The sequence below is a fragment of the Narcine bancroftii genome, chromosome 5 (assembly GCF_036971445.1).
Source record: "Narcine bancroftii isolate sNarBan1 chromosome 5, sNarBan1.hap1, whole genome shotgun sequence".
In the NCBI taxonomy this organism is placed as follows: Eukaryota; Metazoa; Chordata; class Chondrichthyes; order Torpediniformes; family Narcinidae; genus Narcine; species Narcine bancroftii.
Window position 1 is genome coordinate 92,665,479 of NC_091473.1, and position 23,292 is coordinate 92,688,770.

General features: G+C 41.1%; 1 protein-coding gene and 1 long non-coding RNA gene across 10 annotated transcripts in view; one reads left to right on the forward strand and one right to left on the reverse strand.

The window, feature by feature from the left end:
* The window catches only part of LOC138763717 (3',5'-cyclic-AMP phosphodiesterase 4B-like), a 687,345-nt gene that overhangs the window by 19,673 nt on the left and 644,380 nt on the right, over positions 1-23,292 (forward strand). The gene's annotated exons all lie outside the window — the stretch shown is intronic.
* On the reverse strand, positions 1,493-19,244 carry LOC138763719 (uncharacterized). Its single transcript, XR_011357744.1, has 4 exons — positions 19,114-19,244; positions 14,272-14,387; positions 5,988-6,210; positions 1,493-1,626 (listed from the first exon to the last, which is right to left on the reverse strand). It is a non-coding gene; the product is annotated as an uncharacterized lncRNA (long non-coding RNA).

Here is a 23,292-nt window from a genome sequence, read left to right on the forward strand (position 1 = left end):
GTCCTGTCCACTGGGGAAAGGACCCTGTGGGCCAAAGTGGGAGCTGAGGTGAAGAGCAGTCAATGATCCGTGACTTCTCTGTAAAAGAACTGGCTGCCATTGGAGATCGATTTAGGCAAAAGGTGGGAGAAACTCTGGCGGCCTGGCTCCTGCGTGTTTGGGAGCAAGGAGGGGGTAATGTATATTTAACTCCTGAGGAATTGTTGGGATTAGGAACATTGACTACTGATATCCGGGTCACTGCTGAACTGCTGGGTAGAGGAAGAGAGGTGGATTACTTATTTGCCGCTCAAGGGGATACCCTGCTACGAGTATACCCATCACCAGTAGATTGGGATTTACATTTGCAGTATAATTGGGGGCACCCCAGAGGAGGGTATAGCAATAATTCGTCAACAGGCCCTGGCCTCTGCCTTGTATGCAGGGTGTTTAAGGCTGTGGGTACATGGGGGGGAGCCCTAATGAAGAAATATTCACAGCCGGAATGCATACCAGATTGGTTTGTTCAGCCCAACCCACTGTACGGGGACTGGTTCTGTCCGTAACTAGTCCGCTAATTGGGCACCCTATGTCTGAGGCAGTGCACGCCTTATCTGGGCTTAGAGAATTAGAGTTGGGAGGTAAAATCCACTCACGTACAACCCAGGTTAAATCAGACAAGCAGGATGAAAGGGGAGGGGCTGCTGGTAATAACGGACCGACAAGAAAGGACCTTTTTCTAACCTTGTTAAAGTTAGGCGTAGCTAAAAGTGATATTGATGGGAAACCTACTGCGGTCCTTTATAAGAGGAAGGCAGGGGAACATCATCCACAGCTGTTGAGTCCTTCTGGCCCAGCTGTGCCTTCTGCTCCCACTGCTGCTCCTATCGAGCCAGCTTCTCTTGCTCCAATTACCCGTGATGAGATACAACAATTGGTTAAAAAGGCTCTTATGGATAATAGTGGCATGTGGGCCTGGAAGCCCCCGAACCCTACTAAAGCATGAGGGTGTGGGCAGGGCCCCAATGTCTACTCCACTGAGATACGGCGGATACGTGGGGACCCGTGGCCCTACATAACATTAACAATCCATTGGGGTAGGGGTAATGACCGCCAATATTTGGCCTCAATCGACACTGGTGCGGAGCACTCAATGATTCCTGGTAACCCCGACCTCTGGACTGGACCGACAATTTGATTAGAGGGGATGGGAGGAGCGATCACCCCAGCGAAGGAAATAAAAGTCCATGCCACGGTGGGTGATGGCCCTTCCCCTATATGGTTACATGCCCTGGTGGCTGCCACTGACGAGTGTATCCTGGGTATTAATATGTTGGCCGGTACGACCCTTAATACTAGCCAAGGGGTTTTGCATTTGGAATTCGGACTATTACTAAAAGACTAGTGGTGGGTTGGGCTAAATGGAATCCTGTGATGGTGCCTCCCCCTCCCCCCCCCCCCCCCCCCCCCCCCCCCGAAACCAGTGTGCATTCCACAATATCACCTCCCTGGAGGGCAGGAAGAGATTACTGCCACCATCGATGCTTTGCAAGAAGAAAGGGTAGTCCTTGTGGTTCATGCAACGTCGCCCTTTAATAGCCCTGTTTGGCCGGTCCAGAAGCCGGATGGCTCCTGGAGAATGACAGCCTGGAGAATGGAGAATGACAGCCACGTCAGTGTATTATTCTCAATCATTAGTTGAACAATGGAAGGATTCATGGATGATGCTATTAAATGATGTTAAGTTTGGACTAACATGCTTGCTACTTCTTTTTGAGGTTAATTAGTCTTCATCCCATTAAATAGGTAATATTTATGATACACATGTCCCAAGCTAATGACCATTTCAAATATGGTAATGCCTAACCAATTCCTCACCATGTTTAGAATTATAGTTGCCAAATTTTTGACCATTAACTTCCTTGAGGTTATTGTTGCCAAAACCTCACTAATTTGGTGGCATCTATTCCTAATTATAATATAGGTTGGGTACCCCTTATCCAAAACACTTGGGACCAGACGTTTTTCGGTTTTTGTGTTTTTTCGGACTTTGGAACAATGGAACTAAGCAGCGCAGTCAAGTCAGCAGAATAACTGCATCAGCAGTTGAACAGAAGCAACAAACAGGCTTTTTGAGTGCAGACATGATGCCAGAAGTGGAAAATTCACATGAAATAATGTTTAGTACTTAAGCAAAATAAAATCTCTGCTTACAAAAGAAGATCACCTCCTCTCTGCTGCCGGTCCCCTACTACTGTCCCTGCTCCTACCCAGGAGCCCCAGGCAACTTCTTTGATGCGGAAGGCACCACACCCTATGTTGAGAATGGAGTCACCGACTCCGGCTGCAGCCAATGCTGTAGACTTGGACCCTGATCTGTTTGGAATCTTCCCAGCCAGAAGCAAAGATTTTGTGTTTTTTTTTAAAGAGTTACTGTAATCAAACTGGTGCTAACAAAGCATTAGAGCCACATATGTGACGTCATGTTGGTGCTAATTTTTTTTTGAATCTTTTTGGCTTTCAGATCTTAGGAAAAGGGGTTCTCTATCTGTACCAAGTTAGGGTGAGCTTTTTGTGCCTATTAACTCACCTCTTGACTTTGCAGGATCGCATGATATCAGAGCCCATTGAGTCTGCTCTGCCATTCTAATCATGAGCTAATCCATCCTCTCACTTAGACCCACACCCTGGCTTTTTTCTCTAAAACCCTTGATGCCCTAACTAATCAAATACACCCAACTTCCACAGCAGCCTGTGGCAACATTCCACAGACTCACAACCCTTTAAACAAATAATTTTTTTCCCGCATCTCTGATTTAAATTGATGCACTTTTCTCCTGAAGTTGTGCCCTCTTGTCCAAGACTCCCCTACCCAGGGAAAAATCCTTGTCACCTCTGTTCAAGCCTTTCAGCATTTGAAATGCCTTTGAGGTCCCCCCTTGACCTTCTGTACTCCAGGTATATAAAGGTTTAGTTGAGTTACATTTGGAATACTGTATTGTGTATGGTTCTGCTTGGCATACTACAGGAATGATAATGATGCGCCATGAAATACTCAAAAGACTTGTTGAGAAACCAATATACTTTTATTCACTAAAGATCAATGGCACATCCATACTATTTGACTGTCCTGAACTGAGGAGGGGGCTGTGGAACAGCCACCTTTATACAGAAGCCTGTGGGGTTGGGCCACAGATACAACCAGCCAATAGGTGTGCCTGACCAGACAATTGTACAGAACAGTGGTTTACCACATTCACCCCTTGTAAAAAGAGTCCAGCGGGGTGCAGTGGAACTTGCAAGGATAGAATTCAAAGTTACAAGTTCAGTCTTTCAGGTGGTCTGGTGGTTTTCTGGGATCGTTGTAGAACTGGTTGTGGCAGCGATGCAGTGGTGGGATGCTGGACAGTTTAGAGCAGGGGTGTCAAACTCAAATTCACGGAGGGCCAAAATTAAAAACTTGGACTAAGTCGAGGGCTGAACTAACATCTGCATGTTTTCTCTTCTTTCAATTGTGAGTGCTTAGTTCAGCCTGGTCAAAGCCCTTGTGGTTCATGCAAGAGGAGAGGACTGGCTGACTAATGTTTCACTTGAAATAAGAGAAACAAAAGGGCACTCTGTAGTGACCTGAAAGAAAGAGGTTATCATCCAGAAAACCCTGATGGGGCAAGTCTCTTTGGCAAGACACTGACGTGGCTGATTAAAAGGGGTTAGTTTGTGTCCAGGAACAAAAAATCTCTCTGAAAACTGACAAGAACCTTCCCGAGTGGTAACCATTTACCTTTCAAGCACCAAAGCCTGGTGAACTTCATAAATGTTAAATTCTGTGCACATAATAAGAATTGCCTGCAACCAGCAAACTTGGAGGAATGAGAAGTAAGATTCAACTGTGAATCAAAAAACTTTTCTGAACTTGTACACACATTACATACATGTGTGCTTAGAATTAGTAATTAGTGGTCCTGGTCATGTCAATGCCCCTGGCCAACAGGTACTGGCGCAGCTCATCACTCATAAAGGAAGGCCCGTGGATATAACTGGGGAAGCCAAACAGAGTGAAGAGGCAATGCAGATCCTTGATGACTGTGGCAGTAGTCATGTCTGAGCAGGGAATGACAAATGAAAAATGGGAGTATTCATCAATGATGTTTAAAAAAATATACACTGTGGTCAGTGGAGGGCAAGGGTCCTTTAAAAATCAACACTAAGTTGCTCAAGGGGATGGGTGGCTTTAATTAATTGATCCGTGTCTAGCTGGTTGAAGTGCGACTTGCATTCAGTGGAGACCTGGCAGTTCTTTGTCATGGACCTGATTGAGTAGGCTGTGTGCTTTGACAAAGTGATAAAACCTGGAACCTCCGGGGTGACAGATATCATCGTGGAGGTTTTGCAGCTAGATGATCTGTGTACTGGTACAGGTCCTGCGGCTCAGGGCATCTGGCAGCTCATTAAGTTTTCATGGCTGGCACAAGGTATCGTAATTGTAGGTGGACAGTTCAATCCTCGATATTTTATCAGTTTTGATTTTATGCTGCTGTTGATTGTTAAACATGAACACAACTGGGTGTTGACCAATCAGCAAGGTGAGCCTCTTACCAGTTAGGTAACGGTGCCAGTACTGCACTGCCTCGAAAATGACTTGGGCCTCTTTCTTGAACAAGGTGTGTAGAATCTCAGGGCCCTGCAGGTTATGTGGGGGAAAAAAAGTGCTATGGGCCTGCCTGGTTAAGTGTGTCTGCCAGCGTAAAGTCTGATGCATGCTTTCCTCCTGAGACTGGGTGGATTTGTCCACAGCATGCATTGTGGCCTTGGCGATATCTGCTTTAATGTGATTGAAGGCTGCACAAGGTTCTGCAGCTGGGGGAAAGATGAGGATTTGATGAGGGGCAGGCCTTGTCTGCATAATTGGGGACCCATTGAGCATAATAGGAAAAGAACTCAAGGCACCTCTACAGAGCCTTGAGGCTGCGTAGAAGGGGAAGCTCCAGGAGTGGCTGCATGTGGTCAGGGTCCAAGCCAATTATTGCATTCTCCATGACACAGCCAAGGATGGCCAGATGGGTTGTTTAAAGCATGCACTTGGCCTTATTACGTGTAAGGTTAAGGAGCTTGGCTGTCTCAAGAAATTTCTGGAGATTGGCGTCATGGTCCTGGAGGTCATGGCCACAGATGGTTATATTATCGAGGTATGGGAAAGTGGCCTGCAACTTGTACTCATTTCCAATGATTTTAAGTGTGGAGAGCCCATAGGTCATGCATGCTGAGTGGTTGGGTTGTTGGCCGTGCATGACGTGGTGTTGTGGAGGGTGGGAGGTGTGCAGTGGTTGGTTCAAAAATTGCTGATTATACACAGTGAGGGGTGGATGGGGACCATCAAATTGGTATGGAAGATGGTAGTGTCCAAGATGGCAGGCCTCAGGGCACATATGACACTGCTAGATCCAGAAGATGGCGGCACTCGGGGTAACCATGAGGAGGCCATGTTGTCAGTTGAGTAGGCCTTCATGCACTATTCGATGATCTGTTATGCATAATTGTCTGGTCAGGCACACCTATTGGCCGATTGTACCTGTAGCCCCTCCCCACAGGCCCCCTCCTGAGTGCAGGACAGTCAGTTTGGATGTGCCATTGTTCTTAAGTGAATAAAAGCCAATTGGTTTCTCAACAACAGTCTTCTAAGTAATTGATGGTGCATCAATTTTATTCACTTAATTTTTTTCCCCCCCCCCACACCTCCAATGTATCTGCCAGCTTGACTGCTCTCCACAGGCTGAGCTACCCTTGCTCCAAGAGTCTCTGTCAGAAGTAGTTCAACTTGATCCCCATGACTTTGGTGTCCCAGATCAGGTCCTCTGTGTACTCCACGGCAGACATGGCCTTGCATTCACAGGCCCTGCCGAGAACTCGGAGGTCCTGAAAATATTTGGTGTCGGACTCATCGGGTCATTGTTTGCGGGCTACTAGAAGGTGTCTGGCATAGACAATATTGATCTTACGCAGGTACTGACCTTTGAGTATGTCCATTGCTTCATGGTACAATGTAGCATCCATTATCATGGAATACACCAGGGAGTTGTCCCAGCACTTGTAGCTTATCGGTCTCTGATCACACAGTGGTGGGGGAAACTTGCAGGAATGCTTCAAAACAGCACAGCCAGTGCTCAAAGTTGGCGGATGCCTCAGAATATCGAGGGTTGATCTCCAGTTTTTCTGTCTTCAGGATCTGGTCCACTGTGGGGGGGGGGAAAAAATTTAAGTGAATAAAATTGATGCATCATCAATTACTTAGAAGACTGTTGTTGAGAAACCAATTGGCTTTTATTCACTTAAGAACAATGGCACATCCAAACTGACTGTCCTGCACTCAGGAGGGGGCCTGTGGGGAGGGGCTACAGGTACAATCGGCCAATAGGTGTGCCTGACCAGACAATTATGCATAACAGATCATCGAATAGTATTGCACAATATGAACCCTTCAGCCCAAGATGTTTGCCAATAATAAACCTACTCCACATCAATTTAATTGTTCCCAACCTCACACCATCTATTTTACTTATATCTATGTGCCTATCCAAGGGTCTATTAAATGTCCCTATTGAACTACACTCCAGGGCTTGGAGAGGATGCAGAAGCAGTTCATTATGATGTTGCTTGGTTTGGAGAGTATTAGCTTTAAGGAGAGGTTCGACATGGATTTATTTGGACATTTTGGTCAACATGGATGAGTAGCGACAGAGGGCCTCTTTCCATGCTTTTCCCAAAGTCATTTTGCTCAAGTGGCATTCAGATGTGATTAAAATGTGCTGTATCTTCCAGGATAAGGGGAAAGGCTTTTTGGTTTCTATCCCAATTCTTTATTAATTTAATTTTTACTTTTGTTTGTGCATTCTATGTAGTAAGCAGAATTTTCAGTGCCTTTGTCTATTGCAGTTGTGTACATGATGATAAACTCACAGCAAACATTTTATTTCCACTTCTAAATTCCAGTCCTTCTAATCTGAAGCTCTGATCCAAATGCTTCCTGCTTGAGGTTTGGTTTCTAATGTTTATTGGTCATACCGCAGTTTAAATGTAAGAAAATTATTTATTGCAGTAATACAAAAAGTTTATTGAATTATCATATGACTGATGAGACCTAAAACTGTTGCATGTTACTGATGCAGAGTTGTAAATCTTTATAGGGAGGTGGGATTGCAAATTTTATATGCTGCCATTTGGAAGATTTGGTTATGATGGAAATGATTATTCTCCACAATAAAAATCCTTTTAACATTCCATTTAGCTACATTATAAATATTTTCATATTGCCTCTTGGCATTAATTATGCTTCATATAAATTAATGTATTTTAAAACGTGTGTTTCTATGTAAGATGAGACTTTAATGTACACAAATAATCTCTACAAGATGCACTAATATTTCAGCGTTTGAGCGGAAAAAATATTTTAATTTGGTATAAAAAATTATAAAATTATAAAAAATACCAAATTCATTTCTATATGGAAGGCATACACTACTTAATTTTACTTGTTAATAATCACAACAAGATTAATGAACAAGTCATTCAAACTGTTTGGCATACCTAAACAAGCGAAGTCATTTTTATCAACACAGTCTCTCTTGTGATTGGTGTCCTCAGGAATAAAATAATGGGCAGTAACTGGATTGATGCTGGGAATTCAGGACCAACACAGTGCTTGAGGTTGTGATGCTGTGAATTGGCCTTTAACACTAGTATCTGTAATCAATTTGAGGGAATTCTCTGCAAGAACGTAATGGGCATATGTTTTAGATGCCCAGTTCATTGAGTAGCACATGGTGGAGATGTAGTTAGAATGAGCTCTCATTTTTATAGCCATGCATCCAATTAAATGTTTTTTTCTAGATTTAAATATTTAGTTCAGAGAAATCCCATTTATTATTTGGATTTCAAAATTAATAATGAAGGTAGTCATAGCAAATTTCTTGTTTTATTTTCATCTATTCTTTTAATGTTATGTTAATTATTTGATGCTTACTGCATGATCTTTGGACTGATTGTTTTTCTTAGAAGACCACAATGAAAGGCAGAATATATTATCTTTAGAAGATCCTCAAAGAAGGTGAAATAATACATATAACATCTGGAAACTTAATTGTTAAGAATGATACGTGACTAAATGTATCCCAATCTATATGCAAACCAAGAAGATAGGTGCAAGTAGCCACACGTGCAGACATTTTCATACCTATTCATCGCCATTAGAACATAGATGGAATGGGGTCCATAAGACTCTGGGTCATTTGGCTCTTTGAACCTGCTCTATCATTCAAAAAGATGATGGCTAACCCAACACAATATCTACAAATAATTTTGGGAGCTTTGCACACCAGCTGTGGACAATCTATACTACTTTTCATTATACCAGTGCCATTGACGGCAATCATAAATTGCAAACTAATGAGCAGCTTGAGAAAATCATTACAGAAGAACAGCAGGCACACACCAAAGCAAATCTATTTATTTTAAACCTTCCCCATAGATCTTGGTGTAACAGTGGGCACAGAAATGAGGGCTCTCTGCACACAGAGCCCAGCAACTATTCTTTGGCTTGGCTTCGTGGACGAAGATTTATGGAGGGGTAAATGTCCACATCAGCTGCAGGCTCGTTTGTGGCTGACAAGTCCGATGCGGGACAGGCAGACACGGTTGCAGCGGTTGCAGGGGAAAATTGGTTGGTTGGGGTTGGGTGTTGGGTTTTTCCTCCTTTGTCTTTTGTCAGTGAGGTGGGCTCTGCGGTCTTCTTCAAAGGAGGTTGCTGCCCGCCGAACTGTGAGGCGCCAAGATGCATGGTTTGAGGCGAGATCAGCCCACTGGCGGTGGTCAATGTGGCAGGCACCAAGAGATTTCTTTAGGCAGTCCTTGTACCTCTTCTTTGGTGCACCTCTGACACAATGGCCAGTGGAGAGCTCGCCATATAACATGATCTTGGGAAGGCGATGGTCCTCCATTCTGGAGATGTGACCTACCCAGCGCAGTTGGATCTTCAACAGCGTGGATTCGATGCTGTCGGCCTCTGCCATCTCGAGTACTTTGATGTTAGGGATGAAGTCGCTCCAATGAATGTTGAGGATGGAGCGGAGACAACGCTGGTGGAAGCGTTCTAGGAGCCGTAGGTGATGCCGGTAGAGGACCCATGATTCGGAGCCGAACAGGAGTGTGGGTATGACATCGGCTCTGTATACGCTTATCTTTGTGAGGTTTTTCAGTTGGTTGTTTTTCCAGACTCTTTTGTGTAGTCTTCCAAAGGCTCTATTTGCCTTGGCGAGTCTGTTATCTATCTCGTTGTCGATCCTTGCATCCAATGAAATGGTGCAGCCGAGATAGGTAAACTGGTTGACTGTTTTGAGTTTTGTGTGCCCGATGGAGATGTGGTGGGGGGGGGGGGGGGGGGCTGGTAGTCATGGTGGGGAGCTGGCTGATGGAGGACCTCAGTTTTCTTCAGGCTGACTTCCAGGCCAAACATTTTGGCAGTTTCCGCAAAACAGGACATCAAGTGCTGAAGAGCTGGCTCTGAATGGGCAACTAAAGTGGCATCGTCTGCAAAGAGTAGTTCACGGACAAGTTGCTCTTGTGTCTTGGTGTGAGCTTGCAGGCGCCTCAGATTGAAGAGACTGCCATCCGTGCGGTACCGGATGTAAACAGCATCTTCATTGTTGAGGTATTTCATGGCTTGTTTCAGCATCATGCTGAAGAAGATTGAAAAGAGGGTTGGTGCGAGAACGCAGCCTTGCTTCACGCCATTGTTAATTGAGAAGGGTTCAGAGAGCTCTTTGCTGTATCTGAACCGACCTTGTTGGTTTTCGTGCAGTTGGATAACCATGTTGAGGAACTTTGGGGGGCATCCGAAGTGCTCTAGTATTTGCCAAAGCCCTTGGTGAGGTCAACAAAGGTGATGTAGAGTCCTTTGTTTTGTTCTCTGCACTTTTCTTGGAGCTATCTGAGGGCAAAGACCATGTCAGTAGTTCCTCTGTTTACGCGAAAGCCGCACTGTGATTCTGGGAGAACATTCTCGGCGACACTAGGTATTATTCTATTTAGGAGAATCCTAGCGAAGATTTTGCCTGCAATGGAGAGCAGCATGATTCCCTTGTAGTTTGAGCAGTCTGATTTCTCGCCTTTGTTTTTGTACAGGGTGATGATGATGGCATCACGAAGGTCCTGAGGCAGTTTTCCTTGGTCCCAGCAAAGCTTGAAAAACCCATGCAGTTTGGCATGCAGAGTTTTGCCGCCAGCCTTCCAGACCTCTGGGGGGATTCCATCCATACCTGCTGCTTTGCCACTTTTCAGTGGTTCAATTGCCTTATATGTCTCTTCCTGGGTGAGGACCTCATCCAGCTCTAGCCTTAAGGGCTGTTGAGGGAGCTGGAGCAGGGCGGATTCTTGGACTGAGCGGTTGGCACTGAAAAGAGATTGGAAGTGTTCTGACCATCGGTTGAGGATGGAGATCTTGTCGCTGAGGAGGACTTTGCCGTCTGAGCTGTGCAGGAGGTTGGAAGACCTACATGCTTAAGAGTTGAAATATGAATGGCAAAAAGAAGACATGAGATGGACCTGGCAGGCAGGGTAAATGAGAATTCTAAGAGATTCTAAAGATGTAGTAAGTGTAAAAGAATTGGTCCCATTAAAGATCCACATGGCTGTCTTTGTGTAGAACCACAGGAGATGGATGATGTTTTAAATGATCTCATCTCTTATTTTTTATTGTGAAGATCATTGAAGCAAATGAGTTGTGAGGTCCTGACCCATATATGTACATCTGAGGAGGTATTGACAGCCTTGGAGCATACTAAAATAGACAATTCCACAATACCTGATGAAGTTCACCATTGCACTTCGTGGGGATCTAGTGAAGGAATTGTGAGACCCTTGCAGAAATATTTCAATTTTTGGTCTCTGGTAAAGTACCAGAGGACTACAGGATGGCTACTGTCGTGCATGGAGATCATATCTCAGAAATTGTTTTTTTTGATGAAGAGGATTGATGAGGGCAGGGGAGTGGACACATTTGTGACCTGGAGAAACTGAGTATAGTTTGAAGTTCCAGTTCTTAATGTACACATCAAAAGAACAGAGACACAGCACATATGACTTGATAGTGACATCGAAAGCTCAAGTGGTTTTTTTCACATAGCACGTGTCCAAGCAGTGGTCAAGTCACATTCCAAGGCAGTTCAGTCATAGCTGTACTGAGCTTACATTTTACCATATATGGTTATAGTGGGCTAACAGATCATTGACATAAAACAATGAGATTATTGACAGCATAATTGCATAGTCACGAGATACTTAATAAATCACCATGGATGCTTTTAAAAGGCTTTTGAAAAGGCCCTGCCTGCCAAGTTGGTCTGGAGGGTTTTTCTCTTGTAGAAAGCCTGCAAGGGTCCTCTGTTGTTCGTTATCTACATTAATGATGATTAATGTACTTAATGAGATAAGTAAATTTGCAGATGGCAACTAAAATTAGTTCTATAATGGACAATGAGGAAGGATATCTAAATTTACAGTAAGAGTTGGAAGGGTGAACCCAAGGAATGAAAAATTAAATTTAACTCTGCCAAGGAGTACAGGTGCATAGTTCCTTGAGTGTGACAATGTACGTGGACAACATGATGAAGAAAGCATTTGGTATGGTGTTGAGCTCTAAAGTTGTGACCTTGTGACCTTGTGATTCAGCTGTTCAAGGCAATGGTGAGACTACACTGAGAGTTCTAGTCACCCAGCTATAAGAAGGAATGCAGAGGAGATTCCCCAGGATTTTCTGGGATCGTAGGGCCCTCAATCTCTCTATGTTGGATAGAGTATGTCTTTTTCCCTGGAGCAAAGGATGTTGAGGGATGATCTTGGAGGTTTATAAAAATCATGAGGAACATGGATAAAGTTAGCTCGGTGTTTTTCCAAGGGTGGATGATTCTGGAACTGAAGGGTATAGGTTTAAGGCGAGAATTTTAAGAGGCTCCTGAGGAGCACCTTCTTGGCTTGAAGTGTAGTCTGTATCTGGAACTGTGGAAGCGGATACAATAGTGATGTCCAAAAGACATTTGGACATATATGGATAGGAAGGACCAAATGCAAGCAAATGAGACTGGCCCAGAGCACCAATTTGGTGAACATGCTTGGGTTGAGCTGAAGGACCTTTTTTATGTGGTAAATTAAGTGGTAAATGACACAAATTCAGAGAGTAGTGCCCTGAGCTTTTGATCCTAGTGGCACCAGAAGCTTAATGATGTTGCACATGGATAACTTTGAGGATCAGATATCCTTGCTCCTTTAACTGAGTTTCCATTTATGAGGAGGCCTGGCGCAAGATCTTGCCCTCTGTTTCTTGGCCCTGCTTGAGGCCCAGCAGGATTATTACTAAAACCCCAATTTTGCCTTCAGTATGGAAGGTTTAACTTCAATAATGAGCAGACATTTTCTTCAGTTGTAGCCTGGTCTAGACTTATTTTCAACTGTCTGTTGTATAAATTGGTGTGATTTTCTACTGGAACAATCAGGTGGAAGGTGGGCAGTAGGATAATGTTCCAGCTGAAGTGAAAACAATTATTATTACTCTTCTTACCTTGTTAAATTCCACTATTTTTGCTGGTGTCCTGAAGGTCCAATCTTGTGACAATATTTCAAATTGGACAAATAGATGGGGTAAGATCAGAAATGATTCTCTCCTTTCATTTGTTGCCCTCAAAGAACATATGATCCGTGAAAACATTTGAAGTTTTCATACTTGTGCACAACCATGGAAGTAGTATTGTCTGTAATGCACATGTTATGTGGGCTGCAGCAAATTTAGTTGTCATGTCATCTTTCAGAAGTTTTTGTTTTTGCATATTGCAATCAATTGAGTATTTTTGTATTTGGTTTTTGCAAGACTTCCTTACATGCAATTTTGATATCTGAACCTGTAGGATAAACTTTGTTGTTTTGAAAATATTTCCTAAATTGGTCCTTGGGATAAGGGGGGGGGGGGGGCTACCCCTTGTGAGAAAACCGAGATGACCTATAATCTAATGTATGCAGATAGGTTCTCGATTTCTGTCATCACAGCCATTACACTGCCCCATGTTGAGCTTCAGAAGAGGAGGATTGTGGTGTATAAGAAATTGATCAAGAGGGTAGAGAACAAGGAACTAGTGGCATACACTCAAGGAAAGATCTTGGTTGGTTAAGGCTGAGATGAGAAATTTATTTGTTGAGAAGATTGGGAATTTTTTGAAATTGTTTATCCTTAAAAAAAAATCTGGATGCTCAGAGATGGACGGAGTGTATTCAGATTTGTGATGGATACATTTTCAGACACAGATTCAAGACCTGTTGACATTAGATCAGCCTTTATCCTATTGAGAGGTGGGCATGGGCAACTGACCATTTTTTTATTCCTATTTTCATGTGCTTTTTGAATTTCAGTCTTCACATTTAATATCCACTACTTGGTTCCTTCATTTAGGCTAACCATGTTTGTTTCCTGCTTAGCCTCTAGGTTTAAGAATTGGGAGAGCCTTCTGATTGCTGAGAAATGACTGTGTATTGTTTCCTAGATTTCTGACTGAATGGTTTTCTTGAGAGAATCATTTAGTAATTTTAATCCATTTGCCAGTTGTTGTGTTGTGAACAAGTGATACTGAAAATTGCCTCATTTGACTGCTTGGCTCCCTAACTTGTTTTGGGTCATTTAAAAAAAAAACTCAAAAGGCAATATAAGATTAATTCAGTGATCTGTTTAATGTTTAAATATCTAAACTCAATTTAATAGTCACTTCCTAAAATTTCATCACCTATGACTAAAATAACAATTTTTGTAAGATGAATGAAATTATTTTGAGTATTATTGACAAGGTTTTAAATTTTAATTGCTTTTCTGAAATTTGACTGAACCCTATTTCCATCAACTTGCCAGCGAGGTCTATTTTTTTTTTTGCTGAGAAGGCAATAGGACTATTTAACAGGGGGAGTGGGATTACTGACACATTGTGGACCACATTGAAAATAAAATACAGTTCTATATAAATAGCATTTTAAAGAATAGGCAAGCGGCAGTGTTTTAGTATATTGTTTATCATTATGACATTAGCATGGACAAAAAGTTTGGATATACCTGTAATTTCCGAAAATGTGTTCTTAAGAGTGGGAATTTTAGATTGTGGATTATCTTCTTTCTGCTGAAAATAAAACTATTAATGCTTTAAAGTCCCAGTATATTTCTGCAGGCAAGCTAAGAAAAAGGCCAGTAACATTTTTGTTTTGCATTATTACCTGATTCAATCCCAGCAGTAAAAAAAGGTTTGCTTTATTCATTTTCTTTCAGGATGTAAATATTCACGGCCAGACTGTCCATCGTAATTACCCTCGCATCACTTCAATATTTTGCACTATAATAAAAATGCATGCCTAAATTGAATTTTCATGCAAGAAGGGAGCATTCAAATATATTTAAGCATTTGAAACACTGGCTATATTTAGGGGAAATAATTTTATAGTGAAAGGGAGTTTAATAATTTCAGAAAAAAAGGGCATTGTGAAAAATATGAGTTGAATGGCCTAAATTGCTCAAATATTTTGATATGAAATAAATGGACAAACAAAAATAATAGCTACCGGCCCATAATTTGTTTTTGAGATATAAAATTAAGCCTATTAATTTTCTGCTGCCTTGTCTGTTACTCCTGATGCAGCTCAAGATGATCCATTCACATGAAACATGGACAGATCTTGAAAGATTAAATCAGCAAAATGATGGCTGCAGGAACACAGAATTTGATTTGTGTTGGATTATCAGGAAATAATGTCTCTGTTTGTTTATGGAACAATGCTGCTGGGTTTAATAATCTCAATATAGTAAACACTGCAGAAAAGTAACAGGATTAGATAAGAATAAATGATTAAACATGTGAAGCATATATTTGTCACAGGAAATTAAGAAATGAGCACACATTTCCACTGCAGTGCCAGTATGTATAAATAATACGTTTAATTAATTTGGAACTATTTTTAAATGAATTTTTTTTTAAATTGAGAATCTTTAAATTTGCTTTGCATTATTTTGTGCTTTTTAACAAACTTTTTGAAGATTGTATCTTAAATTTTGGTTTGGATTATTTTGTGAGAAGTGTGAAATCCATATACCTTCACATTTCACCTTCCTAAAGTGCTGTACTATTGTGACTTGTGCATTTTATGTTACTGCTGAACCAGCTGAATAATATTGTAACTTATAAATCTGTTGAGAATTTCAGATTTTTAGGGTTTTATTGTCTGTTGCTTTATTATCTTTGGATAAGGTGGTGGCGAGGCAGACTTCTGAATCTCTGCAATTCCTCTGGTACTGCACATTAGGGTTTAGACCTACTTGTAAAGTAATATTTCATAATTTTGATGTTGGTCAATTTAGATGAAGGTGTGCAGGTGATGGATTAACCTTGCCCATTATTTATATGGATGTCTGGTTCTGCCCCATTTTGCTCTGTTGCATGGTATTGAATCAGGATTAGTACCCTGGCTTGAATAACAAGTCCTTAGTAAAACAATGAAATTACAGTTGGTGGAGGAATACATTTATTCTGATGTTGGTTTATTGGACGATGTGGTTACCCTGTTTTGAAATGACCTATTTCTATAGGACCACTCTCCCAATATGTTCATCAATCTCCTGATGATTGTGACTGAGCACTATGGAGGGAATATTGCTTTTAGTTTTTTTTTCCCAGTCTCTGGCAAAGTTTAGCATTCATTAAGTATCCTTCACACACTCTCCATTGATAATCTGAGTATGCTGGGTGTACCTGGAGTTGCATATAGGCCACCAGAGAAGATTAGTAGATTTCTTTCCATGAAGAGCATCCTTTAACTGGATCTTTTTTTTTACAATGTTGATAGTTTTGGTGTCATAATTGTTAAAGCTTGTATTTGTTCCTGATTCCATATTATTAATTGAATTTAAATTTCACAGCTATGTTCTTGGGATTTGTACTCTAATTTCTAATTAGTTCAGGGTTCAGGATTATGATTTTGTTAACAACTGCTGCACCACCACAGTGCCCATCTTGGTATGTTCATTGGATTTTGTCTCAGTGAGGATTGTGCAATACTGAAGGAAACATGTGCACATGACATTTATTGTGGTCAGCATTAAGTAGGTTTATTCCTTGTATTGTGACAGATCATAGATAATTTTTTGGAAGACACATTGGGGCAGGTTTTTTTAGTGTAGGTCACATACAAACACTTTAAAACAGATCTTATTTAAAATACTGGAGCCCTGCTCATGCTAGACAGTCTGGCTCCAAGTGCCTTTCCAAAAGCTTTGGAGCATGTCCAAGAGACGTCACTAATGGATTGTTTTTTTATATAAAAAGACAACAGATGAAAGAACTCATCAGAGCCACAGGCTGTCTGGAGCTGAACTTGCTGTTTCAAGAGGGTCATGTGGTTTTTCAAGCAGAGAGAGAGTAAAATAGGCTTTCTCTCTGAAAGAGAGAGAATTCAGTTCTGTAGTTTTACAGTCAGCAGGAACAGCTGGGACTAGAACAGGAAAAGTTGACAAGCTTGTGGAAAAACCCCATTTGGAAGATGGGTTGTGAGTGCTTAGTTCAGTCTGGTCAAAACCCTTGTGGTTAATGCAAGAGGAGAGGACAGACTGCCTCATGTTCCACTTGAAATAAGAGAAACAAAAAGGAACACTGTGGTGACCTGAAAGAAAGAAGTTGTTATCTCGAAAACCCTGAGGGGGCAAGTTTCTTCGGGAAGACACTGAAGTGACTGGTTACAAGGAATCAGTTGTGGATGTCCAGCGAACAACAAATCTCTCTCTGCAAACCCTACAAGAACCTTCCTGAACGGTAAACATTTACCTTTCAAGCACCAAAGCCTGGTGAACTTTATGAATATTAAATTCTGTGCACAGTATAAGAATTGCCTGCAACCAGTAAACTTGGAGGAATGAAAAGTGAGATTAGACTGTGAATCAAAGAACTTTTCTGAACTTACATACACATTACATATATGTGTGCTTAGAATTAAAAGGGGGTTAAGTTAGGTTCGTTAAGTTAATCGTAATAAGTTAAAGTTTGATCCTGTTTTCATGTTTAAAGATATTGCAAACAACTTTTGTTTAAGTAATCATTTTTCTTGGTGATGCCTATTGCTGCTGGGGTTTGGAGTCCTCTAGGCTCGTTACAGTACCGTACTGGATTCATTTTGTTTGTTGGTATGGCTAAGCCACCCTTGGTTGACAAATAAGCCTCTGTGTGCATTGCTTCCTACAGGTGTTGTTCAACATGCAGGCATATTGATTTATAGTTGGGGAAAGATGGTAGGTTATACCAATTGGATTTTCACTGCTTGTGCTAAACCTGATGCCATGAGACATTAAAGCCAAGTTGCTGCAGTTCAAGGGCCACTTTTTTAACTAACTTTACAATACTGTGCTGGGACCTCTGATGAGTCCTTTCTCCAGATTGGATAGGACTTGCCTAGAAATAATGGTGGAAGAATCTGGTTTGTTGTCTGAGCATATGATACTCTGACTATGACTGCATGAAGCTCTTGCTTGATTAGTCCCCAAATGACTGAGAAGTTGTTAGAATGTTGTGTTACGAGCTCAAAGGACTCCATAAACCAGCGGCAATAGACATGCACCAAGACAAGTATTTACTTAAACAAAAGTTGTTTTTAATTATCTTTAAGCATGAAAATAGAATCAAACTTTAACTTATCTCTATACTTAACTAACCCAAATTAACCCCTTCTAATTCTAAGCGCAAGTGTATGATGTGTGTGTAAATTTAAGAAAAGTTCTTTGGTTCACAGTTCAATCTCACTTCTCCTTCCAAGTTCTCTGGGTGCAGGCAATTCTTATACTGTGCACAGAATTTAACATCTATAAAGTTCACCAGGCTTTGGTGCTCGAAAGGTAAATGTTTACCCCTCAGGAAGGTTCTTGTAGGGTTTGCAGAGAGAGATTTGTTGTTCCAGCATTTCCACATCTGAGGTACCACCATTAGTCACCTCATTGTCTTACTGATGAAACTTGCCCCATGAGATGGTAACCTCCTTTCTTTCAGGCTATCACAGAGTTCCTTTCTGTTCCACTTATTCTAAGAGAAACATCAGACAGATAGCACTTTCAGCCATCTGCCTCTCTGGAGCTTTTCTGTTTCCAACCAGCTTTTCCTGGATTTTTTAAGCCGTAACTGTCCAGTCTCTTTCAGTGTCACACACACACTAGCTGAAAGAGCTTGTTGAACTTGTCTTTTTTTTCTCTCTCTCTCCAACAACCAACTGCTAGAAAGCTCATGTGACTCTCTCACTTGCAAAAATCCCCACCTTCAGCAAGCAACAAGAGTTCTCCTCTCTTGGTCAAGCTATTGTCTTAGATAAACCAAACTCAGGAGTGACCTTTCTGTGAGCACACTGTAGGTACTTTTTAACAGCCAATTTGTCTCCTCCAAACAATGGTCTATTCATTTCATGATGTCATTTCAATTAGCACCTACTTGTGAAAAGTGCATAAAAGTCTCCATTGATCCTGCAAAGTTACTGAATATGAATTCTTCAGTATTTCAAATAAGATCTGTTTTAAAATGTGTGCATGTATTAAATTTTGCCAAATTCTCCCAATATTTATCCATTATAGTTGTCTGGTCCAGAAATGACCTTTTACCTTGCTTCACTCTTGTGCTCCGATTGATGGAGTGCCTGCTATAACTTTTTATTTCAGCCCAACAATTTTATAAAGCTAGTTTGGTGGGTCATTTCAAAGGTCATTTTAGTTAACCATTTAAGATCACTATTACAAAGACTATTTCATCATTAATGTTAATTATGCCAAGTTATTACAATATTGCTTGAATATCCAGCAATCAATTTGACACATTTGAGTAAAACCCCACTTGTCATTCTAAGAAAAACAGGAAATGTTGATGTTCAGTTCTTAAAGCAATACTTTTTAAAAAAGGGAGATAGTAAGTGCTTTTAACTCGTGGAAGATTTGAGATTCAGATCAGAGATTGGACTCCATCCCACTTTCTCAAGATACATTTTTGCATTTTGGATTGTCTAAATACTAGAGGTCAGCATGTATGTCTATGTCACTATTACCAAATTGGGCACTTTCTTGTCACCAAAATTTTCATTTTGTGGACTGCTGTCTTTCAGATGGCTTCTTCTTATCACATAGTTTTGTGTTTTGCACATTCCAATCTTGAGCAACTGGCTAAGTCAAAGTTTTCTTCCTACCTTCAAAATACGGGTTACATGTTAAAGAATTTGATGTTAAACCAAGAGTAATATCACAAATTTGTATAGGGTGTGGTACAAAATCAGAGCATTACAGCCTCTGTAAACATATTCAGAATCGGTTGTAAGTGATGCTTTACATTAATTTTTCAAGAGATTGGGTAATTCTACAAACTGTAAGCTCGAGTTGTACAAATGCAATTTTAAAATTTTTAAATTTAGACATACAACATGGTAACAAGCCCGTGCTGCCAAATTACACCCATTGACCTAGAACCCCAGTACATTTGGAATGGTGAGACCCCCCAGCACCCAAAGGAAACCACACAGACACGGAGAATATAGAAACTCCTTGCAGACAGTGCCACTTTTGAACCATGGTTGCTGGTATTGTAACAGAATTGTGCTACCAAATTGCTAATTCCATGTGTTATGTCTGTGTTACTTGGGGGGTTTCTTAAATAACTTAGAGTTCCAAGATTCAGATAACAAAAGAGACTTTACTTACTGATGCCTTCCACCATCTCAGGAAACTGCTCACACACAGACACATCCCACAGTGATGCACCACAGTTGCTTCAGTGAGAAGGATGTATTCTTGCACTGTCACAAAATAGTTCACATTATCCTCACTATAATAACATCCTTCCTTCTCAAGATGAAGAAAAATTGTGTTCTTTATCACTTTCTTTCCAGTGTAACTTAAGTAACTGAACTTGTACACTAGTTTATTTGTACATCTATTTTTAAATAGTTCAACTTGTGGATTTGGCTGTGACCATTGGGCTCTGTGTTGCTGTGATGTAGCTTGTTGTGCTTCACCTGACAACTGTTGTGTTGATGTTTCAGTATTAGTGGTTTTGGTCTCTTCACTTGATACCTTACCTGATATTGGTGTTGCAGGCTTGTGTCACCCAGATGTGAATCCTGTTCCTCCTTAGCTGTTTGCCAGAGTCTGCCTCAACAATATATGAACTTGGTGTCTCAGCTTCTCTGATGACCATGTTTTCAACATTGGCTCTTGAATATGCACATGCTGCCCTCTGAAGAGTTCGGGCAATGTTTGTGCCTGTTTGTTATAATTCTGGTGTCCTTCTTGTGTATCAGCCAGTCTTCTTCTGGTTTCCTCCTGGTCTTCTGGAGGGTGTATTTTGCTTGGTAGTGTTGTTTTGCATCTCCTGCCATTTAGAAGTTCTGCTGGCGACTTCATGTCAGCCCTTAAAGGTGTTGCTCGTAATGATAGAAGAGCTAGATATGGGTCTTCTTTTGTTTTGCGACACAACTGGAGTGCATTTCAGTTTGCACTCATCTTTCAATGAACCCATGACCTTTGGGGTAGTATGGAATTGATGTAGTGATGACAAACTTGTAATCTGGAGCTAGCTTTCTGAATTCTTGTGATGTAAACTGTGTTCCAATTTCACATATTACTTGCCCGGGTATTCCTTGTTCAGCAAGGAACGCTCTCATTTCTGAGGTGATAGTTGACGTTCTCTGGTCTTTCACCCTTTTGACAAATGGAAACTTAGAATAGTAACAGGCTACTATTAAATACCACTCTTGATTCTCAATGAACAAGTCTGCTCCCATTGTGTGCCATGGCCTGGCAGGTACTTCTGTGGAAATAATTTCCTCTATTTGTTGTGTGTTTCAGTTGATCCTTTTGGATATCTTCTTCATCTGGATCTCATAATTGGCAGACATCATCTGCAAATCCTGGCAGCTATCCAGACCTAGAATTACTGGTCTATCTGCATCTACCATGTAGAATGTACAGAGGATGTTCTTTCCTTTATGTGAGCCATTGATCTTAGTTCTCCCTAGCTGCTTGATCGTGGGTCCACCACAGACCATTAATGTGACAATTGCTGTTTCCAATGCACCATCTTTTGAATACCCTTTTATGTTCTCTGGGAACATCTGGGGGTAAAGTCTGAGTGGAAGGACGTTGCTTTGTGATCCAGTATTCAGCTTCACCTTTAGGTTAAATAGCGAAGGCTTGTTCTGGATTATCTTCTGTATTTGGACCCTTGTGTGCAACTTGCTTCTTTCTTTCATCTTATTTGACATCTCGTGAAGGTGTATGGATTCTTTGTCCAGTATCTGGGTATTGGAGTCCTCATTGTTGTTTCCTTTTATGTGGTGAATCTTCTTGTCTTTTTTCTTCACTGGTATTACTGTTTTCTTCATACCAGACTTGCACATCTTCACCAAATGGTTTGCTTTACAGCAGGCTCTACATTCAGAAATGTATCTGCAGCATTTGCTTCAGTCATTGAAGGGGTGTTGTCTGCCGCACTTCTTGCAGGTCTTGGGGGTTTGCACTTTTCTGATTATGTACTTTATAACATCAACCCTTCCATCTCTTTGCTGTGGGCAGGTCTGCATAAATAGGGATTTCGTGGCTTTGAAGGATCTTGGCTGAATATAGCTTCATCCAGCTTCAAGCTATCTTTCTCTATAAGACACTTTTGCACTTCAGGAAGGGCGCACCCCCATATTAGTTGATCAACTAATCTTTCCTCTATATCCTTAAATCTGCATTTTTCAGCAACAAATTTTAGTCTAGTGACAGTTGCATTAGTATCTTACATTAAGTCTTGAAATTCATAACATTTAATTCTATGATTAAACCTGGGATCAAGGTGAGAAACAAACTTTGCAAATATCATCTCTGATTCATTTTTCTCCACCTCTGTAAGCTCCCAGCTATTAAATAAGACAAGGCCTCACTCCCCAATCCAGAGAAGTATATAAATAAACTTCTCTGCTTTTGCATTTTTAAAATAGCTTTTGAATACTAAATTGCACTTTTACTGAAACCTTCTTAAACGATTCAATAATGTCATCAGTCTCCCAGTCCATCTCTGGGTGAACTGAGGTTGGTCCAGCCATTTTTTTCAGCAATGTCTTTTCTCTTCACCTTTGTATTTCAGGGACTTGTAATCAATTGTATGGCTTTATTCTTGTTCTCTTATACTGCTGCCACCATGTTATTATCTCTGTGTTACTTGGGAGGCTTCTTAAATAACTTACAGATGCAAGATTCAGATAATAAAAGAGACACTGATGTCTTCCACCATCTCCGGAAACCAACCACACAGACACAGACACACACCCCCACTCCACCCCAGTGAGAAGAGTGTATTCTTAAGCGGTTACAAAATAGTTCACCTTATCCTGACTACATAACACCATGAAAGAAAAATCTGGTAAAAGATGAAAGGCTTTTGATGCAAGTGTGCAGCATTTACTCTGTGAGCTATCTAGACACATAGAGAGCCTGTGTTGGGCGAAGTGTTTGGTCTCACCAGTATACAGGAGTGGAATCTTTGGAGTTGCATTGCCTTGAACAACTGCTCCCAGTCTGCCATGGGTCTGTGCCCAAGATGGCGGCAACTGTGCTCAGCAGTGGCTATGAGGGTTTCCTTAAATTACAAAATAGACTCCACTGCCACTACTTCTCCCGAAAGGTCATTCCATACAGCCACCACTCTTTGAGTGAAGAAGTTCCCCCTCATGTTACTTCTAAATTTTTGTCCCTTAACTCTTAACCCCTTGTTTCAACCTCTCCTACCCTCAAGGGAAAAAAGCCTATCTACATCAACTCTATCTATCCTCCTCATAATCTTAAATACTTCTATCAAATCCCCCTCAACCTTCTATGCTCCAAGAAATAAAGACCTAATCTGCTCAATCTTTCTTTGTAATCTAGTTTCTGAATACTCTCTCTCCCTTGTTGATATCCTTCCTATAACTCGGTGACCAGAACTGCACACAGTATTCAAAATTTGGCCTCACCAATGCCCTGAACGGTCTCAACATCACTTCCCAATTCCTGTATTCTATGCTTTGATTTATAAAGGCCAGCATACTAAAATCCTTCTTCACCACCCTATTCATGAGATTCTACCTTTATAAAATGATGCCCCATTATACCTAGATCTTTCTGCTCCACTGCATTCCTCAATTCCCTCCCATTTACTATGTATGTCCTGTTTTGATTATTCCTTCCACAATGAAGCACTTCACTCTTATCAG